The following is a 15,470-nucleotide window of genomic DNA, read 5'->3' on the forward strand; positions in this document are numbered from 1 at the left end:
TGATGTGTGGACTGAATCGGATGAGTTAACATATGCAAGGTGCTTAGAACAGTGCCCGGCATGCAGCAGGGACACACACACACATGGCAGCTTTGGGGACTGCTCCAATCTCCCTTGTCCACCCACCCCCTCACCTCTTCCTCCTTCAGCATTGTCAGTTCTGAAATGTGGGCCGCCATGAACCTGAGCAAAGGTGAGCAGGGCCGAGTCAAGGTTTGCTTTAAGAAGGCTGGAGCTACGGTCTGAAACAGAGTTTGGGGACTGCTAGCTTCTCGTTAGCTTCTTGACATCCCTGTAAGGGGGAAGATCTAAGACAGCAGTTCTCGACTTGGCTGCACAATTAGGATCATCTGGGGAGATGCGGCACCCACAAGGCCCGGGCCCCACTCCCGACCGATTAAGTTAAAATCTTTGGGGATCTGGTCCTGGCAGCAAGATTTCTGAATTCCTCGGGCGATTCTAATGTTTAACTCAGTCTGAGAAAAGCTGGTTGAAGCGTCAAATTCAAGAGCAAAGGGAAACAGGGCAGGAAGGAAAGTGTCACCCCCCGGAGTGTCTCAACCCCAGAAGCCACTTCGGTTCTCCAGGCCACCGTTTCTCACCCACAGGGGCGGTGCGACGATGCCCGGATGCCACAAACCTTCTAGGATGGCTGGGACGTCACAAGAAGCTAGCCTGGAAGTGCCCTAGATCGTTAATATTGTGACCCAGCTTCAAACCGCTTCTGGAAACAGAGATGGGGACAGAACACCGACAAACACAACCACACAGGGCCCTGCGGTGGGAGAAGCACTACTTAGGTGCAGAGCTGGTGACGGTCCAAGGCTCTCTCACTCACCGGCTGCGGCACCAGCAATCTCATTCCTTTTAAGACTCAGTTTCCTCAAGCGTAGACTAGGGATGGGACTGACTTTTTCAATCAGACACGGTGACTGTAATGCACCGGCTGGAAGACGTAGGTCACATGACAGAGAGTCAGGATAATGGAAGGCATTTTTACCATTTTTCTAGGTCCTCACTGAAACATGGAAAGTTCCAGAAAGAGACAGAAAGAACTCTAACTATGGGCGGTGAACACACAACGCAATGCGCATATACACCCGAAACTCACTGGATTTTGTTAACCGATGTCGCCATCATAAAAATAAAAAGAAATAAATAAGAAAAGAAATGTCCCCTTAGACAACTGCTATCGCCGAGGGAAGGGAGGGGACGGGCAGCAGTGCTGGCCACACGAGCGCCTTCTTCACGGCGGGCCAAGTGAGGCTCGCGATAGCACGGGACAGCAGGGTGTGGCCGAGGCTGCCCCGCGGAGACGTTAAGATAGGGGACGTTATCTGGGAACAATGGGACAACCCAGCCGTTGTCCTGGCCTGAATCTGACCACAGGGGATAAGGCTCCAGGAAACACATCCCCCAACAACTGGCCAGTGTCCCCGACCAACCACTGGCCCATTCGTGTGCTCGTGCACTCATTCATTCACAGGCCCTAGAAGAGGGTCCCTCAACACCATGCCAAGAACTGTGTTGGAAGGCGGGGGCACCAAGATGAGTGAGGCTTGGTCTGCATCCTCAGGAGGGACAGAGAAGTAACATTTAAGTCCAACACTATACGCTAAAATACAACAATCATGGTAATAATAATAAATAGCCACCACTCGTTGATGGCCAACTATACACCAGGCAGCATGCCTCACATTTCATGTCTAAGATTTCAAATCCTCAGGGTCCTCTCCAAGTAAGGGTCCTTTCTACAGATATAGAAACTGAGGCCCAGAGAGACTGCTTACTGGACAAAGGTTGCACGGCCACTAGAAGGCCGGGCTTGCACTTGAATCCCGGGCACTGCCGCTCCAACGTGTGAGCTCCGTCCCCACAGCTCACTGCTGTAACCCAGAGAATCGCAAGGAAACGAGGCAAAGCATATGCCGCCCCAGCTCCCTCTCACAGGCACAGTCCCCTCATTTGGAGAAAACAGTTTAAAAACCACAATGAGCAAAGAAGAAACGAAATCAGGCACAGCCCCCCTCGGCCTGTCTTTATTGCTCAATAACTGGTGAGTTCAGAATCCAAGTATAGCATTCGAGGAGCCAGGGGGCAGGGGGTGGGACGTTTGGGACCTCTCGGGGTTGGGTTCAAACCTCGGCCTCAGTATTTACACCTCCCTGAACTTCCGGTTCCCTAATCTAAAAAATGGGAACCGTAAAAAACACCAGAGGACAATGGGATGATGAGGTCCAGAAAACAGAGGCCGTTTCTGCCTCCATTATTCCTTCAGTCCCCAACCCAGGCCTGGAGGAAACACACGCGCACACACGCACACGCACACACACGCACACACACGCACACACACACAGAAAGGACAACCAGGAGAGAAAGGGACATATTCTAGAGGTGACCTGGAGTATGGACACAGGCACCACACGAGGAACTCAACGTTTTCTAGATCGGGGTCCCCAACCCCCGGGCCATGGACCGATACTGTGGTCTATAAGGAATGAGCCGCAGAGCAGGAGGTGAGCGGCGGGCCAGCAAAGCTTCAAATTCATCTGTGTTTGCAGCCGCTCCCCAGCACTAGCATCACCGCCTCAGCTCCACCTCAGATCCGCAGGCATTGGATTCTCATAGGGGCACCGGTCTCTGATGCCAAAAAGGTTGGGGGCCGCTGCAGAGAACCCCAGTGCCCTCATGGGCTGGCAGCCCTGTGGGGACGGGGGGCATGACTCATTCTAATCTGGGCACCGCCCCGCATAAGCCGCTCAGGACGGTGTCTTCCCTTGAAGAGTTAGCACTCACTGGTTAAAGGGTACTGCTCAGAAAAGCTGGGGTACCACCAAGCAGGGGGTCCTGGTGGAGGGCTGTCACTGCGCTGTCACTTTCACTTAAGGTTCTCCGAGCCTTGCAGGCACTGTGCTTAGTGCTGCTTTGTTGTCTGTTTTTCGTTTTGCCCAATAGGGAGGCATTAATGGTTTAAATTAGAAAATAGGCTGTGGGTCCAGATAGACCAATTGCCAACAGCTGAGTAGATCCTGAGCGAGTGACTCTACCTCTCTGGGCTGGAGTCGGGGCCTAGAGTTTGTCTCTAACATAGAGACCCATCCATTCAACAAATATTTACTAGGCACCTACCCAGGTTCCAGGGAATAAACCATGAGACGACGTGAACAGACATTTCTGCATTCGTGGGGCTTCGGAGGGACTGGAGGACAGAGAGTTAATAAACAAACAGATACCGATATGGGCTGGAAAGATCAATAAAGAAAGAACTGAAAAAGGAAGACGAGAGTGTGAGGTGGGTACTGTTCACATACAGTGGCCCGAAAAGGCCTCTTGGATAAGGAGACGTGTGTGTGTGTGTGTGTGTGTGTGCTCACGCACGTGTGTGTGATGTTTACTGAGCACTTACTATGCGCCGTGCTAGGGTTAGGTTAGGTGTTTCACATGGGGGTGGGGGGAACACCTCATTTTCTATCCCCGACCGCCCTGAAAGGAAAAAGGATACTTCCCCCATTTTACACAGGACAAAACTGACCTGTCCAGGTGACTGAGGCAGGTAGGAGCAGAGGAGACTGTGAGACTCGGCAGCCCAAGCTCTGAACCAGCGCTACCGACTCTTCCCCATCAGGTCTCCATTCGCTGGCGAGGGCGCTTTGCAGGTCAGTACCGCGATCACTGTCAAGAGGCCGCCTGAGAAAGAACATCCGCGGAGGACGAAGGAGAGGGAGGCACAGGCGCGGCTTCTGCGTGAGACGCACGTGGGAACCCGTCTGCGAGACAAAGCGACGCGGATCGGGCCCTTCTCCCTCTCTGCATCCGTCTCTGGTATATGCACCGCCTTCCTGGCTGCTTCGTTCGTGTTTACTTCATTTCCTCAACGAAAGAGGCCCTGAGGCTCTGTACCCATTTTAGACTGGCTCCCGATATGCAACTCTGTTCAAAGTTCTGCTCTCTCCCATCCCGTCCCCCCGAGCCCGCCCCTCCGGACATGACGGCACTTACCTGTTCTCATGGCCATCACTCCACAGCCTACCCTGGCATCTTTCTGCTCAAGCCACAGCCTCTAGCAATGGAAAAAAAAAAAAAAAAGGAGAGTTGGCAGCCGATGAAGATCCAAGAAGGTCCCAGGAAGCGGACATGATAATATTGGTCCAAAGGCTGACCGCTCCTTTGAAAGACCAGCTTCTGCCTCTGAGATGCTCACATCCCACGGGCAGAAAGAGCTCCTTTAAAAGACCGTTGAGCACCTGCTGCCAAGAATCACCATCATATCCCTCTTCTCTGGCCGTCCCTCAGAATGGGGCCCTGGAGGCAAGGCCTTGGCATTCTGGCCCATCCTTCCACCTAGTGTCTGTAGGGACAGCATCCTTGATAAATGGACCCAGAGATGCATGGCTGCAACGGAAGGAGAAAGGAGAGACAGAAGGAAGGAAGGGAGGGAGGGAGGGAGGGAAGAATGGAGGGAGATGTGGAGTGTACGATGAGTGAAAAAAGAAATTCCATGACATCAGGGGAACTAAAGATAAGAGGGGAAAATGGATAAAAGCAAAATGTCCATGAATAAGGAACAGCTGGGAAAAAAAACAGGGACTACTATGCAGCACTTAAAAAATAATGTATGTGTACACGCCTACACACACACACAAAGGATCTACGAGATATACTGCTGAGTGGAAAATGAGTCTGCTGAAATATGTTATTCCCTCCAGCTCTAAATGCCACAGAGTCCATGGAGCCAGGGACAGGCCCGTGGCTGGGCCAGAGGGAAAGGAGGGTGAGTTAATCAGAAGACAAGCCGGCCCAGCGCACTGCCTCAGGCTGTCATTTCCACCCATGAGGAAAGGAAGGCCATGCTGTCTCTAGGTCTCTCGGCACCAGCGATCATCCTGTGACCCAGTTTCCAGTCCGGTTTTGCTTCCCGCTCCCTGTTCCTCGAAATTACGTGTACTGATTTGGGAACAAAATAAACCCAGTGAGCTCCCCTCACCTCCTGGCCCCCAGCCTGTGATGACCCATGAAGAGCAATTCGGCTACACTGAGTTACAAACTGAAGACCGATGGGCTCTATCTGGCTATAGGTACCACCCACGGGATGTTGTTAAGTGTTTCTGAATTCATTGCCCACCTCTAAAATTCAAGAAATCTCATTACATTATAAAGTCCAAAAATTAATGGAGCAACACTGGTCCCACATAATCAATAGCTATCTGGATGCTGAGGGAGGAACGGCCCTTTATCCAGAGCAGGCACCCTCCCACTGGCCACAGTCTCACCCCGCAGAGACCACCTAGCCTAAAGTCATCCCAGACAAGACACCGAGACTCAGGGAGGTGAGGAGACTTGCCCAAAGTGACACAGCAAGCCAGGGGCGGGGTGGGACCCAGAACTCAGCATTCCTCACATAAACCCGTGTGTGTCCCTGCTGCCTGCCAGGTGAGATACCTCTTCTCATTTAGAACCAATCACGGCCTCAGGAAGCAGACGGTCCACTTGACATTTGGCTAGAATGAGGCTCCCAGGGTCACCCTGATTCCAGAATAAAATCCAGCTCAGGCAGAAGTCACGCCTCATACGACACAGTGGCCCAAACACGTGGCGCCGCAATTAGCCGAGGTCCAGTCATCGGGCCAACTCTTGCTCAACGGTATTCTTGGCCTCGTGGTTTCCACATCCAGAGGTACAATACTTCCCTAAAAATCAATTGTCCCCAGCAACCCACCTACACAGTTCTTGGAAAATGTGGGTTAAACATTCTGCCTCACAAAGAAAACAAGGAACAAAGGGTGAGGGAACTTCATCGCCAGGAGCCTGAGCTTTTCATTCTTCACGCCAAGATTCTGCCAAGTCACTAAGTTCAATGACCCGGCCCCTTGGGGCTGCAGAACTATTTTTACTAACACTGGCCAGTAAGGAGGCTCCACCTGTTTTAACAAATAGGATTACTCAAGTACCGAGAGACACTCAACAGCTTCAAGAGGTTGGAGGTTAGGGAGACTGACAGGGGTCAGGAAGGAAGATGCTGGAATAATCAATTTCTGACACAGGGAAAGGAATGGCTGCATGCCATTCTGCTTCCCAGAACCCGGGAGGGGCCAAGACACAAGAAATGCAAAACATCGGTCAAATAAATAGGTGTCTCCATGGAGATCATTTCCCAGACTTCCAGACAGATAAGGAGACAGCTCCTAGTTTTAAGAAGAGGCAGCATCCCAGCATGGGGGGCGCCCGGCGCAGGGTAAGTGCTCAGTGAATATCACATACACACGTGGTTTCGGAATCTCACTTGGCCTTGAGGACACCCCCCCCCCCAACGGACTGCTCCTCTCTGCCCACACTTGCCATCGCGGTGATCCCACCCAGTCTCAAGGCTTAACGACCGTAACTCGCAAGTATGGACCGAAATGTTTATCCCTTAACCTCATGTATGAGTGAGGGCTCTCCAGGGACACAGAGAAAGAAGCAATAAGATCGCTATACCTACATTTATATTGCTATCCCTCCATATGGAGAGAGAAAGAGACAGTTGTGGAAACTGGCAAGTCCAAAATGAGCAGTGCAGGCCAGCAGGATGGAGACCCCGGGAGAGCGGATGCGACAGCTCGAGTCTGAAGGCAGTCCGCTGGACAATCCCCGCTTCCTCAGGGACCTCGGTCTTTTCCTCTCAGGCCTTCAACTGATTGGACGAGGCCCACCCGTATTGTGGCAGGTCATCTGCTTCACTCAAAGTCTGCGGACGTAAATGTCCATCTCGGCCAAACAGATACCTTCACAGTGACATCCGAACCGATGTTTGACCAAATGTGTGGACGCCGTGGCCTACCCAAGATGACACATAAAATTAACCTTCGCATTCTAGACTCCTGTATCCTGCTGTTTCCTGAACGCCTACACTTGACTGCCTGAGGAACATCTCAAACATCACAACTCCACCCCTCCCCACGAAGCTAACACCCCCCACTCCCCTCGCCGACACCCATATGAATAAGTGAAAACACATTTTCTACCTGCTCAAGGTAAAGCTTTGGGATCAGCCTTCTTCCGATACCCCATATGTACTCCACAGCAAACTACCTTCACGATACCTTCGAATCTGATCGCTTCTCATAGTCTTCCCTGCCACTGCCTGGATTCCGGCCATACCCTGGATCAGCGCAACAGTGTTCGAACTGGTCTCTCTGCTTCCATGCTTTGTCACTTCCAGTCCATCTGAGGCACAGCAGCTCTAATGATCAGGTTAAAACGCGAGTCTGACCTGCTTAGAAGTCCGCAAGGACCTCTTCTCAACAGAAAAAGGGCCAACGTCGCTACCATGATGCCCTTTGAGCCATTTCATCCCTGCATCCTTCCTGCTCTCGGTGTCTAGACCACCTTTCCCTCCCGGGGTGGGGTGGGTGGCGGTGTCTGGTCATCTCCCAGTGCCCAAATAAGGCATTCCCTAAAGCCCAGCCAGGACCCACTAGAGCCTTATAAGCCACACAATGACCATGAAGACACTGGGGCATTAACCTGAGGACAATGGGAAGGGAGGGGTCACTAAAGGGTGTTAACTAAAGGAGAGGAGGGCTCAGGCGGGGATTTGTCTTTGAAAACAATCCCTAAGGCAGCTGGTGTGGATTGTTCTCCAGATTGCATGTTAAGAGGAAAAAGAAATCGTTGGCTCCCAGGTAAGAACAGCGGGAGGAAGGAGGAGAGGGGAGAAACCTGTGCAGGTGCTCGGCCACCTCCAGGAGCTTGTTGCCAAGCGGCCACTTTGTCACACGCCCAGAGGACAAAGACAGAAAGAAGAGCCGGTGCTTGAGGCCTGGGGAAGAGCCTCCAGTGGCCAAGAGGAGAGGCAAACACACAATGCCAAGTGGAGGGCATGTCAAAGGGGACCTGATTCCCACTCCCCACTCTCCTGTGGCCGTTCCCCTCCCTCTGACTGGCCCTGAGCACAAAGGCTCAAATTCACCACCAGGTGCCTCCTGTGTCCTGAGACCTTGGCTGAAGACTTTCAGAGAGGGAAGAAACTGCCATCTTTACTCCCAAAGTCACAGGGACCTACTTCAACCAGGCCAGGTTCAAGGTCCCACGTCTCACTGTGCCTAGTGAAACTGGCCCTCACTATTTCTTAGAAACGTCTCTCAATTAGCAGGACAGAGCCTGCCAGATACTTCTCCAAGCAATAAAGGATTTTGGCTCTAATTAAGGGGAACCAGGCCCTGACAATGAATACAGGGAATTATCCAGAAGGGGGCCGAGCAAGGCTGGGCGGGAGGGCAGGGGTGGCCAGAGGGCCACCTGACCTTACAGGGCCCTGGCATTCCAGAGACCATCCCTCTCCAGCACATTAACGGGTCGCACCTCTCTCTCAGCACTGACCACCGCTGGAAATTCGATGATCTATTTCTTAGCCTGCTGCTGTCACCTGTGTGCCCCACTCGGCCATGATCCCCGCCGGTGCAGTGGCTACGCCCAGGGAAGCAGCGGGCATGTGGCAAGCGCTAACTAAATACGAGTTGAATAATAAATAACACTGCTAGAGGCTGAATGGGGAGAAGATGTCTGGGGAATGCTGGAGAGAGGTGGAGCTCCAAGGGGCCTTTCAAGGCCATTTGATCCAAATGTCTGACTTCGGACAGCAAAACGGAAGTGTATACATACCAGCAACTCCAACTGGGTCTCAGGGTTCCTCAGCGGGGGTCTTCGGGTTATTTTTCAATCAGTCAAAAAACCGACCAGAAACTGCACCCTCTTTTCCATGAGGCCGTAGGTGGCCCCTAAAATATCAAGCTTCTTCTTTGCTCGATACTGGCCAGAATGATATCCACCCTGCCTCGTGGCACAGATCAGAAACCCCAATGGGCAGATAGTTCTAAGAACGTTGAGAAATGAACACTTAACTAATGAAGTTTGTTCAGTTGAAAACTCCCTTGAAAGGAGTAGAACCATTAAAAGGAGTTGCGAATACTGGGAATGGTTCATCTAAACCGATGTTTCTTGATGGAGGATAATTCCACCCCCGCCTCCCAGGGGACATGTCTGGAGGCACTGGAGAGGGGCTGCTGCTGGCATCTTGTGCGCAGAGGCCCAGGATGCTGCTAAACATCCTACACTGCATAGGACAGCCCCCTACAACTGAGAGCCACCCATCCCCCAACATCGACAGTGACTAGGCCTGCAGAACACCAGATTCTAAATCGAGAAAGAAGGGGCACGATGCTTGAGTGAGCTGTAAAGTCTCGTGAGAACACCTGGCAGTCACCACCATAAGATGTGAGCGCCTTCCCAGGAGCCGGGCCTGCCTTGCTCTCCGAGCCCGCCTGAGGCCGCTTCCGCTTTCTCTCCACACTCCCCCCGCCCCGCCTTCCTCCCGCTGCCCCGCAGTGCCAGGCTCCTTCCCTCTGCAAAGCCTCTGCAGATCCTGACCTGCTGGGGACAGAAGCCTTGCCTCTGCTCCTTGCCTCTGCAGCACCAGAGGTTCTGCAAAATGCCATCTCTGGCGAGAAGCTGAGCTCAGTGGGCTCTTAACCAAAATTCTGGGTTTTGATCAGAAGTTGTAACTATTTGAACTTTTACTCCTGTGTGCCAGTCTCTCCATTGCAGTAGACTTCCAAATCCCTAGGGGTACAGTGGCCTTCTATACCCTCGCATTCCAGCACAGGCCCAGGCTCAGAGTAGGTGCCTGAGGAGTTTTTTGGTTTTTGCATGCCTGAACAATGCGAGACAGGGCTGTGTCCCTAGATTCAAAATGGATGGCCAGGAAGGCCCATCTAGTCCCACGTGGAAACTAGATTCACCTGCACCGCCCACACCCAGTAGTCTGCCAGGAGAGAGTGAATGGTGCTGCACTGGTCAAGAAGAAGCTGCTGGAGAGATTTACCTTTTCTTTTGACTCTGTGTGGGAGGTTGGACCGTGTGCTCCCTAAAAAATTATTGCTAGATATCCCAAGTACTTATGGGAATATCTGACCCTGACCTTAGGATTAACACACCACATTCTCATCAGTTGAATGAAGTGTATTACTGGACCAGGGGTGGTCCCCTAATCCAATGACTGGTCATGCACCTCATACAAGAGAGAGAATGCAGAGGGCTACAGAAGGAAAGTCACACATGAGGGTGGGCAGAGCCGGGAGCCGGCATACAAAGCCAGGACCCAAAGTTGCTGTGACACATAGAGAACGGGGAAAGGCAGGAAGGGCCCAGAACCCTGAGATATCCACTGCGGCCGCCCAGCATGACATGGGACTTCCTGGCCTCCAGAACTTTGTGGAGTGACAGTTCCCTGAGTGGCTTCATGTAGCCGGTTTTTGTTACTCATTTGCCTGACCCAGAAACTGGGCCAGGGGCTCTAACGGCCGACAGGATCCCCCTCTGTGGAAGAAAGGCTGGGGGGAGTGACCATCCCTCAATTTTCAAGCTCTCCTGCCAGGAAGTATGGCTGGAACCTTGCCACCACCCTCCCCAACCCCAGGACCAGGCGTTTCAGAGAGGCTTCTGGTGCCTCTCAAAAATCAGTCCGGTGGGGTGTGGCCTTGAGACCCCACCCACCGTACACTTAAGTGCTCAATAAACTTAAGCTGGACGACCAGACCCCATTATCGGTCAGTAGGATGGGTGAGCACACAGGAAACACTCTAGCACTCTGAGCTAATTAGCCTTCCCCATCCCATTTACTATCAGCAAAGATTTTCGGATGGACACCTAAGAAAACCTTGACTGCGCAGTGTTCCTCCGCTGACCTGCTCACTTGCTCTCCATCCGCGGGGCAGTGGGGCAGCTACAGGTCTCCTGTGAGTACCAGGGGGTCAGGTGTCATGTCGGAGAAGGACAGGGAGCAGCCAGCTCTGGAACGTCTCACAGTGTGCTTTCGCGTCCATGGCCCATCATTCACTATTTCACTGAATGACAGAAATGCAGAAGGGTGAGACCATTGTCACATTTTCTAGATGAAGACTTAAGCTCTGATTGGTTCAGAGATTATTCAGTGTCTGGCAGCAAGTAAAAGAGTGATGGCTTCACTCCAGGGCCGATGTCCACGTTCTCCTGGATAGTGCCAAGCAAGCAGGACACATGATGACAGCTGCCTCCATGATGGCGGTGATGGACGCATACGCGGTGACCACGGTGTGGCCACAACACGAAGGAAAGAACGCAGGAAAAGCACCAGATCTCAACCATGTCTCCTATCACACCAGCATCAAAGCTTGTAATTCCCAGGACTGCCTTCTAGAAGTCATCTGTAAGCACACGCATTTCACACTGTGCTCATGTGAGCTGTGCTCTGCGTGTGCCACACTCAGCATGTTATTTTAAGCATCTAAAAGTGCTCGTTTGACATTTACTCAACCCATACTATTTTGCACCTGCTATATAGGCCAGGCACCATGCCGGGCAGTCGAGACTGAACGGTGAGTAAAGCAGACACTGTCCCCACCAAATAGGTAGAGGAAACGGGACATTAAGTAATCAAGCGATTAAATTTTTAGAAACTACGGTAAGTCGTATAAAGGGAAACCATAGAGTTCTAAGACAGCTGTTAATGGGAACTTCAAAATGATCATTTTAAGGGTCTCATCACAGTATACCAGGTGGATAATCCTAGTTTATTTAACCAGTCTCCATTTACTTTAGTTTGGTTTCAACTTTTTATTAGCATAACTAAAGTTGCCCTGTAATAGTGGCAAGCAAAATATTATGATGTCTATAATTTACTCGAAAATATTTTGGAAAAGAAAAGATGAAGTAAATGAAGCAAGTATATATAATTGTTAAATAGTCAACGGGTATATGGGTGTTCAGTATACTATTCTCTCTACTTTCCTGGATGTTTGAAATTTTCCGTAATTAAAAGTAAAAAAAAAAAAAACCACGAAAAGCAAAAAAAACATGATTTAACAGACATTTTCACAAAATAGCCTTTTTTATTTTCCTTTATTATCTCCTTAGGCTAAAACTGAGAAAGGAGTTAACAGAGCGAAAATACACAGACACTATCAAGGTTATTCTTGCACACTACGCTCACCAAACCCCTTGCAATGGGACTCCAGGGCCCTGGCTCCAAACCACTGAGCCACGCGGGCTACTTCGTCAGCACAGAAGAGCTGTCAATGAATGCTCACCGGTGACACTGTGTAGTAGATTCCTGCTGCTGCCGTAACAAATTACAATGAACTTCATGTTTGAAAACAACACACACTTATTCTCTTCTAGTTCCGAAGTCAGTCAGGTGTGAGCGGGGCTGCTTCCTTCTAGAGGCTCCAAAGGAAGATACGGCCCTTCCTCTTCCACGCGTGGAGGCTGTGGGCACGCCTTGGCTCCTGGCTGCATCGTTCTAGTCCTTGCTTTGTGGTCACATGGTCTTCTCTTGTGTTGCCAAAGCTCCCTCTGCCTCCCTCTGATAAAGACGCTTGTGATTACACGGGGTTCACCTGTACATTCCGGGATAATCTCTCCTTCTCGGGACCCTTAACTTAAATCGTATCTGCAAAGCCTCTGTTGCCACGGAGGTGACAGTAACAGGTTCTAGGGATTAGGAGGGAGGGGGCTATAATCAAGCCAATCACAGGGTTGTTTGGTCTGTCTCCTGCACCACGTGTCACTCACCGTCATTTCCCCAGCACCTCACATGGTGCCCGCCATGCAGTAAGTGACCAGTAAATGCAGAAGCAGGAAAGCAGAGAAGGGGTCCAGGGTGGGAACACAACCCTAAAAGTCCTACATCATCTCTGAGCCCCCAACGAGAGAGAGCAGAGAAGGCTCAACGAGCGGATACGTGTCTACTGGAAACCCTTATGCATCGCAAGGTGTCGGCCTCTTACTGGCTGGAGGGTGGAAGCACCCAGGGTGTAATGTGCTTGCTTTCCTGTCCCCAGCGTTCCCACGGCGACTGCTGCCTCCACAGCAGGCCAGCAAGCAGCAGCAGGCTCCTTTCCTGCCGATTTCCTGGGGCTCCCGGGACGGACGGAGCAGCCAGGAGGTTTACTGCTGTGCCACAACGACCCAGAGAGACAGTAAAAACAATTTCTTTACCGAGAAAAAAATCATCTCAGTAATAGCTACTGCTCACGCCAAGGCTTTGCAAACATCTCTGTTCTTTTCAACAAATCAGGTGAAGTAAAAACGTCGACGTTTGTTTTACAGATGGGGAAACTGAGGCAGGGGCCAACAGTAACGTATTCAAAGTCACCAGCTGAAAAAAACCTGAGTCTGTCAAACTCTAAGGCTGGACTCTACACTTGGACACACATTTGCCAAGCGGGAGGGTCAAATGGCGTGCCCGGAGCCACCGAGCTCTGTCTGCAGGTGGTGCCGGCTGCGACGGCTGGGCATCCCAGCTTCTAAGCCAGAGCTGAGCAATCGGAAGCCCAGTCTCTGCTGAACTGAGGGTGTCCCCGCTGACAGAGTCACACGCCCGCTCTGCACACACGTTTACTTCCACGCGTACTCGGCACGGTATTAGGCACTGGGGACACAGAGATAAATAAAGGAGCCACAGTCGCTGCCTTCAGGGGAGATTAACCAGGACGTGCTGCGAGTGCCCTCCGGGCCAGGACACAGCCCTGGGCGTGTGCTGGGCCGACACAGGGAGGCAGTAGCTCCAGCTAGGGGCGCAGGAAGGCTCGTGGAAATGGGGCTCTGCAGCCAGGTACAGAAGGATGAAGAGTTTTCCAAGAGAAGGAAGAGAACAGTAGTCCTTGCGGAGGGACAGGCAACCTCTTCATAAACCTCTACTTCACCAGGAAGACAAGTAAATAAACAGCTGGGTTGGTGTTTGGCACAGGATAAACTCAGAGAGGCGAAGAGGAAGAGGAGGGAAGGACCTGTTGTTTCTACCTCCCTCATCCACCCTGCTTTCGCCAGCCCAGAGGTCAGGGCAGAAAGAGGTGCAGATGGTGCCACCTTTCCGCTCACGGTTCAGCGCGGGGATGGCCGCCCAGCCTTCCAAATCCGGCCACGTAGCGGTCACCCTCATCGAGGGCCTGGGAAAGCACCACGAACTGTGGCGAGGGGCCCCAGGCGCGTTGGTAGAGAACAGTGCTCCTTAGGGAGCAGCCTCAGACGGAGGTCAGAGACTGAACTTGGCATTTTTACTCTTGGGGCTCTGCCACGGGTGAAGAGGGGCAGAGCAGTGAGAGCCACGGCTCCAACCACAGAATGAGGAATTACTTAGTTTGAGGCCATTTTCAAAATCAGAGTCCTCAGTTTTTGTCCTCAAGGCTGGAAAGTTCTCCTAACTGGGGAAGCACGTGCACCGCGGCTACTTTAGAGCCAAAGGGCCTCATTTCTCCATGACACAGACGTTTCGGAGGCCCCTTTCCCGAAGGTTTACTAGAGGGGTCCTCTACTGTGCTCGAGCCTCTGGGATGACCACCCAGCGGACGCCTGTGGGAAACCAATGGCCCTGCCCGCCCCTTGGAAGAAGAGGTCACTTTCTGTCCCACAGCTTCCTCCTCTCCCAGCCTCCAGCCCTCAGGAAACCCCGTGTGGGAGAACTGGCTGGACGCTTCCCCTAAGCCAGACCCCGTGCGGGATTGGGCTTTCTCTCTCTCTCTCTCTCTCTCTCTCTCTCACGCACACATATGCACACAGGAAACAGGCAGAGGACATTCTGATGCTGGCTGAGCCGCTTCTCGGCTGGGAAACCTTGGGAAAGTGCCCCGGCCCCATGAAGCCCCAGAAACTATAACCCTCACCCCATGACACAAAGGGCCGGCGTTCTGTCAACGCTCGCCACCTCTAAAACGCCTTCCTCTTTCTCATGTTGCAATTATTTTTAAGTAAGGATGACAGCAAAGCTCCGAGAAGTTTGAGGACCATCTGAGATGACATCATCTGTGACCACTTGCAGAAGGGTCCCAGTCCTCGCCCCCTGCCCCGTGCCTTCGCGGTTCCCTTCCACTCTACCGTGGGATCGGTCACGTCACCTGCTTTGACCAGCCGGGTGCCAGCAAATGAGAGGCAAGCAGAAGCGTGAAAGAGCTTGCTTGGTGCACGTGGTCTTGCTCCTGCCCTCTGCCCTCACCAGGAGAAAGACATTCCCCTCTAGCCCATTGGTCCCAGGAGATGGAGGACACATGAAGCAGAGCCGAGACGCCCCAGCCACCCCAGATAAACTAGACCAGCCAACGGCTGCCAAGCCGCAGACAGGGGTGCAGGGAGGGGCGGTGCAGCCAAAATCGGCAGAGCCGCTTGGCCAACCACCCCAGATGCCCAAACAATAAACGTTATTACTGAAAGCCACCGAGATCGTGTTGTTGTTCGTTACCGGGCATTGCGATGACAATAAAGCCTCGCCACAGTCTGTACGACGACAGCAATAGCAACGTGGAGTTCTCTGTGGAGCTCGAATGAGATGAACGAGTGTCTGCACTCGAGAAAGGGGAGCCATTATCCCGCCATCCTCACTGGAGGGTCTGAGGTCACCACTGGATTGACCACAGCACCTTGGTCGACTGTCCTGAGGGAACGGCCAATATCCAAGGAGGCAG

The 15,470-nt window shown here is 52.2% G+C and overlaps 1 non-coding gene across 49 annotated transcripts in view; it reads right to left on the reverse strand.

Moving 5' to 3' along the window:
• The window catches only part of LOC120595694 (uncharacterized), a 237,324-nt gene that overhangs the window by 61,933 nt on the left and 159,921 nt on the right, over positions 1 to 15,470 (reverse strand). For 29 of the 49 annotated variants that reach the window (XR_005650972.1, XR_005650973.1, XR_005650975.1 and 26 more), the window contains 2 exons: positions 4,000 to 4,060; positions 3,533 to 3,861 (listed from right to left, as the gene is read on the reverse strand). The exons of 3 other annotated variants lie outside the window; for them this stretch is intronic. This is a non-coding gene — a transcript (uncharacterized LOC120595694). Of the gene's footprint in view, positions 1 to 143; positions 947 to 3,532; positions 3,871 to 3,999; positions 4,061 to 10,721; positions 10,881 to 15,470 lie in introns of those variants that run through there. 17 more of the 49 variants (XR_005650985.1, XR_005650986.1, XR_005650982.1 and 14 more) reach the window with 6 other exon arrangements.

The sequence above is a fragment of the Pteropus medius genome, unplaced genomic scaffold (assembly GCF_902729225.1).
Source record: "Pteropus medius unplaced genomic scaffold, Ma_sr-lr_union100, whole genome shotgun sequence".
NCBI classification, from domain to species: domain Eukaryota; kingdom Metazoa; phylum Chordata; class Mammalia; order Chiroptera; family Pteropodidae; genus Pteropus; species Pteropus medius.